At 38.8% G+C, this 6,759-nt stretch overlaps 1 long non-coding RNA gene across 1 annotated transcript in view; it reads right to left on the bottom strand.

Annotated features, from left to right (window-relative positions):
* Positions 1 to 741: 741 nt before the first annotated feature.
* Positions 742 to 6,759, bottom strand: part of LOC138177474 (uncharacterized) — a 51,840-nt gene continuing 45,822 nt past the window's right edge. Inside the window, exons 2-3 of the long non-coding RNA XR_011172507.1 lie at positions 951 to 1,053; positions 742 to 867 (exon numbers count right to left, since the gene is read on the bottom strand). This is a non-coding gene — a long non-coding RNA (uncharacterized lncRNA). The remainder of the gene's footprint in view (positions 868 to 950; positions 1,054 to 6,759) is intronic.

Genomic DNA, 6,759 nt, shown 5'->3' with positions numbered 1-6,759 from the left:
CTTTAGGAGCACACATAAGGATTTATCTGACATCAAGTGATGCTTAGATGGTATTGTCTGTTGTAAAAAACAAAACAAAATAAAATAAAATAAAACTGCCAAACATGATGGTAATGGTGGGTCTGCTACATAGCAAACTGTTTCATCTGGTAAACCTACTAATTGTGATAATTTCTCCCAGGTGAATGAGATATTTTATGGGTAGTTTGACAATTTGCTTAGTGTTTATCACTAGGTTCCTTTGCAGCTGAAACGGCTACAAGGCTATGGGTGTTGAAGCTTATGTTTGTGCCTCTTCTGACACGTAGGGGGGGGGCCTTGATTTTCTTATGCTCCACCTGGTTTTATGATACTTTTGTGGTTAGTCAGCAGGGACACTTTTGAGAGCTTCTAATATATGTCAGAAATAAGTTCACAAGTAAAACCTAAACAATAAGGTTAAGCAGCAGATCACCTAGCATTAAAAAGGAGAAATCATTGGATTAAAAAGCAGACTTATTGACGAAAACCTCAAATGAAAGAGGCAAATCTGGGATTAAAAAAAAGGTAGTGTTATTTACAAAAAGATACTTAAGGTACAGGAAAGGAAGGAAAAACGATTTATTAAGCACCAGTCCTGGGCCAGGCAAGTATTTTCCAAATATTATCTCCTTTGATCCTCACAACAACCCTGGGAGGTAGGTGTTTTTATTATATCTATTTTACAGTTATGGAAACTGAGACAGACAAAGGTTAAATGACTTGCCTGGGGTCCCACAGCTAGAGAGTATCTGGGTCCACATTTGTACCCAGTTCTTCCTGATTGCAGGTCCAGCATTCTATCTCATTAGCCACCAGCTGCTAGATGTATATAGAGAACTTGGGGTTCTAAGGAGTGGTAAAACAAGAACATGTAATTTTATTTTTCATTAAGGAATCTCAAAATTGAGAGGGAGCTCAGAGAGTAGTACCTTCAATCTGATGGAGAATTCCCTCCACAATACTGCCAAGGAAGTCCACGAAAGATTCTGGTGGAGGAAAGCCTTGGGACTAAGCCTAGCTCCCCTTCATTGCCTGAAAATAGCAACAAACACGTTCCCTTAAAAATAAAAGAACTTCTCAAAAGAATGAAAAGGAAAAATATTCATGCAAGAAAAGTCATTCACCTTCACCCCCAAAATAGATAACTGCATATAGATATTTTAATGAGTAAATTAAATAAAAAAGCTCAAATGAATAAGATGAGTACAAGAGAAAAAAATAATAATACAAGATACCCTCCCCCCAAAAGCAAAACTAGATCTACAAAAATAATCTCCAGGGTAGATGATTAAAAAAAAAAAACAGAAGGTTTGAGATCTACAAATATTAAAATCTGTAAGAACCCCCAAAATATGAGTGGTTAGTTTAGAATATTTGGAGAAAAATCATAAATGAAATATGACAAATAAAAAGCAACAAAATCACCCAGATAATAAATACAAAGCAGAGAATCATCCAAATGAGGCAGGACGAATAACAAAACACAATTTTCAAACAACAAAATTGGAGGAAAACTAGAAATCACCACCAAGTAATGGAAATAATGGAGATGGAGGCTACAGCTGGGCAAGACATCCTAAAGATTATTGGCTCCCAGAAAAAATAGAAAGTTGTTACTGAATAGCATACATCAACAAGTCATACAAATGAGATTTCTGGAAGTCTTCACAATAGAGGTAGAAGGTAGAATGAGAGAATCAAAGAGATACCAACAGGGAGGATCTGACAAGCAGAGAGGAAGAAATAAATCACATATCCCAAAGCCCCTATTCCAACAACACAACATTTCTCATCTAAAATGAGAAATGAAAGGGAGGCCAGCATGTGATAAACCAGAAAGCAAGGCAAATAAGCTTTCACCTTCAAATAGCCTATTTAGGAAAATGGAGCATGTTAATACAAGAAAAAAAGATGGAATCTAAATGTAAGTGAAGAATTCCTGTTCTTTCTCCTGATGAATACAGCAGTGACCAAGGCCTTTAATAACATTTTTTTAAAGCAATCGGGCTTAAGTAACTTGCTCAAGGTTATATGTCCAGGTGTTTCTGGGTGGGTGTTAAGTGTCTGAGTCTGGATTTGATCCCCAGGTCATCCCGACATGGGGGCCGGTGCTCTTACTCACTGCGCCACCTGGCCACCCCTAAGAAATTTGGGTTAAGTAACTTGCTCAAGGTTATACAGCCAGGGGTTTCTGGGTGGGTGCTAAGTGTCTGAGCTCGGATTCGATCCCCAGGTCATCCTGACACTGGAGCCTGTGCTCTTACTCACTGTGCTACCTGGCTGCCCTTGATAACATTTGAAATCAAGGAATTCAGTGGTGGTTCATAGGATTTAGATGTTGTACTGACGAGAGAAGTTACTGTCTCATTGATGTCTCACATTAGCTTATAAGAAGGATACCTGGAAGCTCTATCTAGAAACTGAGTGAAAAAAAACCCTATTAAAAGGGGGTGAGGCTAGAGAAACAACATTAAAAAGGGGGTGAGCTAGGAAAAAGAATTAGATGATTTTGAAGATGGGTGAAATAATCTAATGGAGAGAATGATGATAGCTTCTATCATCTGGCTTTGAGGAAGACAAATTTCTCCACAGACAGAAAAGGAAGGCTTCCAGGCAGTGGGAGCATGGATTTTTGGGATTTCTCTTCTAAAAGGACAATATGAATCCCTTTCCTTGAGAAGAATGGGAAGAGGCATCTTAGCATGGCAAATTCAGATGGAGCACAGAGGGAACATCAGATGTCAAAATTTGGCCTGATGGGTTAGGAGACAGAGGCATGCCAGTGAGTGCTTTAAAGGGATACCCAAACTAGGGCAATGATGTAGCCAATGCTGTGCCTCCCCCTTCTTCATTCCCTTGCTATTTGCCCTATTGAAACTGCTGTGAAGAGTGAATCTGAATGAAGGGAAGCTGAGACATCCAAAGAACAGTGATCCAATCTTCACCTTTCCCCAAACCCCACCTTCCTGCCCTTCTGCCTGTATGTGACAGAGATTTACTTCCACATCATTCTATTTTTAAATTTGTTATTAGCTCCTATTTTTTTTTCATATAAAACTGTCGTCATAACTTAAATGTGATTCATGCTTGTAATTGATGAGAATATATTGGGAATGCGACATGGAGAGGTTTTAACTGGGCAAGAATCCAAAGAATTAATTGGGACAGAGGCTTGAACTGTGGGCAAAAATAGCTAGGGTTCATTTTGGTTTCTAGTTTGGGGCCCTGAGATATCATTGTGAGAGAATCATATGGTTTTCATTATTAGCAACTTTTAATAAACTTCCCCAAAGCAGAAATCAAACTGGATCTGGGTCTTATGCCTTTGAGGCTAAAAGCATGAAGCAGGTAGCAAGAGTTGTCTGATGAGAGATTGGGGATATGTCCTACTCAGGTCTAGCAAGAATGACCATACTCTCAAATTCCAATGTCAGGAAAGAGAGACTGTTTTTTCCATGCTCTTTCACATATACTTCCAAACCTTTCCAGATAATACCATCTACTGTTTGCACTTGAATGTGGGTAACACAGATGAACATGTGGGGGAGGGGAAGATTAGGTAAAGAGGGCAATTCACAAATCACACTTGGATGTGGACTTTGGAAAGGGAAGGGAGCTTTGAAAAGATTACATCAATAAAAGTAGACTGTCAGGTTTTGTTTTGTGTGAGTGAGCATAAATGTGTGTGTGCAAAATCTAAGATTGGGCTAATATTACTGAACTAACCAAATAATTAATGTAGTAGCATATGGCAGAGGGAAAAGTAATATTTGTATATTTAAATTTGATCCTGAACAAAAGGAATTATGAATGGTAGAAAAAAAATTTATACTAAGTACTTTTAATAACAGACTGACATCCAAAATCTATAGAGAAGTGAAACAATTAAAAAAATTAAGTATTCAACAATAGATGTGACCAAATGATATAAACAAGTGGTTTTCAAAAGATGTAAATTATCAACAACTAGTTGAATAAAGGATTTGAAGTCTTTAATAGCCAGAAGATTGCAGGTGAAAATAAATCTAAGTTATATCTCTAAACATATCAAATTGGCAAAGATGTGAAAGTTCAGTGCTGCCAGTTATGTGGGGAAAAATTAAGTATTGTGATTCCATGTTGAATCAGTGAAAAGAAAGCTTAAAGACTGATGTACAGACTCACTGCAATTACATAAAAGAAAAGAATAAATGCCAATAAAATCAGGTTATTATAGAAGGTGCCTTGTAAAAAAATACAATCTTCAATTAAGTTCAATTCAATAAACATTATCAAGTGCCTATTATAGGGCAAGTAATCTGCTGGTAGAGCAGGAGGTGGCACAGAGGATAGAGTGCCGGGTCTGGAGTCAAGAATATCTTTTGAGTTCAAATGTGACCTCAGAAATTTCTGGTGTCACTGGGGAAGTCATTTATCCCTGTTTGTCTCAGTTTCCTAATCTGCAAAATGAGCTGGAGAAGGAAATGACAAACCATTCTAGTATCTTTGCCAAGAAAATCCCAAATGGGGTCATGAAGAGTTGAGAATGACTGAAACAACTCAACAATGGAAATATGCTAGACGACCAGGCTATAAAGACAAAAATGAGAGAGTTCATATCCTCAAGAAATTTGTTTTTTTTGGGTGGGGGGAGTAACAATACATGAACATTACATACACACACACACACACACACATACACAAATATGTATTGTTAGGGTGGGGTTGAAAAACCTTCCACCATTTAACTTGCTGGCATTAATCAGATTAAAGTATCAGTAAGACTTTAGACTAAGTCCATAGTCCTTGAAAGCCATTGCACAAACTGCAGTGACACTCTCCAGTATCACTAGTTGGGTAAGGAACTTGGTCACTCCCTGAAGAACTGGTATCAAGTGAAGAGCCAACTAGAGACAGATTGGGAGGGTCTGACAGTAGAGAGGAAGAAGGGGGAACATCAAGAGAAAAGATGGGAAGAATCAGCCACACAGATGTACTGGGCAAAAGAAGCAAGAGAAAGGAGTGAGCTGTGGCCAGGAGGAAGAGGAGACCCACTGGCTCCATAGTTGTCGTGGAACATAAAAATGGGGCTGCTGGTATCAGGTTTATTACCTTCCCCCCACCTCTCCAAGGGATGAGGGAAATGACAATAAAAAAGTATTCTCTTTCCACATTTTTATTAACAGATACTGTAATATGCTTTTGCTAATTCTTTACCCAAATATTTCCAATGATCTGAATTGCCTTGACTACAAAGAGACAAAGGATCAGCAGGAGATAAATATCAATTTAGGCAGAGAGCCCAAACTCTGCCTGAATGCTAGGAAGTTTCCTATTTGGGGGCTTTAAGAGATTATTAATGGTACTCCTAAATCTCTGTATAATATAAATTCCCTAAAGCTTCAGAGGAAGGGATTCAGATAGACCTCAGGGGTCATTATATTGCCCCCAAACCCCAGTTGAAAATGAGCTAATTATTCTGATGGGGTGTGACCTATTCGAATGGTTGGGAGGAGGAGAAATTAGAAGCAATGAGGTTGCATTGGACTTGGAATCAAGATGACAAAAGTTTAAATCTGGCCTCAGATACTTATTAGCTATGAGATCTTAAGCAAGTCACTTAATTTCTGCCAGCTTCAGTTTCCTTCATCTGTAAAAAATGGGGATAATAAAAGCATCTACTTCCCAGGGTGTTGTAGGGATAAGATGAACTCATATTTTTAAAGTGTTTTGCCAGTTTTAAAGCACTAAGTTTATCTACTATTATGACCTAACAATTAAGGAAATCAAAAATGGGTTCTTGTAGGTGGTGGTACCCAGGCTGAGCCCCAAAGGGATCAGGAGTTTCCAAAGGACAGAGGTGAAGAGAGAAGACAGTCCAAGTGGGAGGAGGGTGACAGTGTTTCCACAGGATCAGAGATGGGGCGTGTATCATTGGGTATGGGAAAAAGAAGTAGAGAAGTTTGGTTGGAATAACGTGTCCAGCAGGGAGGATAATAACCAGACTGGAAAGACAAGCTGGAGCTGCCCTGTGAAAAGAATGTAAAGGCCAAACAGAAGACACTGTATTTTATCTGAAAGGAAGTAGGGAGCCTGAAGTTTCTTGAGTTGCAGAGGCACTTGTGTTTTAGGAACAGGGAGCCATCCTTTCTTGTTAAAAAAAGGACAACTAAGAGAAACAAGAAGTTGCATTTATGGGCAGCTGATAATTCTTTGGGGGCTGTTTCGTCCCCATATGAAAGGGCCATATTTGTATATTCATTGGGTTGTTGTTGTTGTTTTGTTCTTGAAACAGAATTTGTTTAAAAAAATTCCTGGGCGGCCAGGTGGTTCGGCGAGTAAGAGCACCGGCTCCAGTGTCGGGATGACCTGGGGATCAAATCCGGGCTCAGATACTCAGCACCACACCCAGACATAATAACTGGCCGTGTAACCTTGAGCAAGTTACTTAACCCTGATTGCTTTAAAAAAAAATTCCTGATAATGTAATTTGTTCTCTAATTAATCCCTACTGGTGGGGAAATTATTACTTCCCTGAGTCAGTCCATTCCAATGAAATAGATCTAAAATGTGGTTTTACAGGAAACTAAGAAGGTAGGGGGTATACACCTAACCTTTGGAGGAGAACCAGAATCTCCCTTGGTGACATCATCGACATATTTGGGGAGATTATGTATTCGGGTATACAATTTTAGATGTTTTGTTTAAATATGAGTGAGCTAGCATGAGAAAATCAGGAATTAAGCTTAAAATCCCCAA

Source organism: Petaurus breviceps, unplaced genomic scaffold (assembly GCF_028583685.1).
Source record: "Petaurus breviceps papuanus isolate PSGF00001 unplaced genomic scaffold, PetGlider_PUasm1.0 90417, whole genome shotgun sequence".
Classification (NCBI taxonomy): Eukaryota; Metazoa; Chordata; class Mammalia; order Diprotodontia; family Petauridae; genus Petaurus; species Petaurus breviceps.
This window is presented reverse-complemented; position numbering and strand designations above follow the sequence as displayed.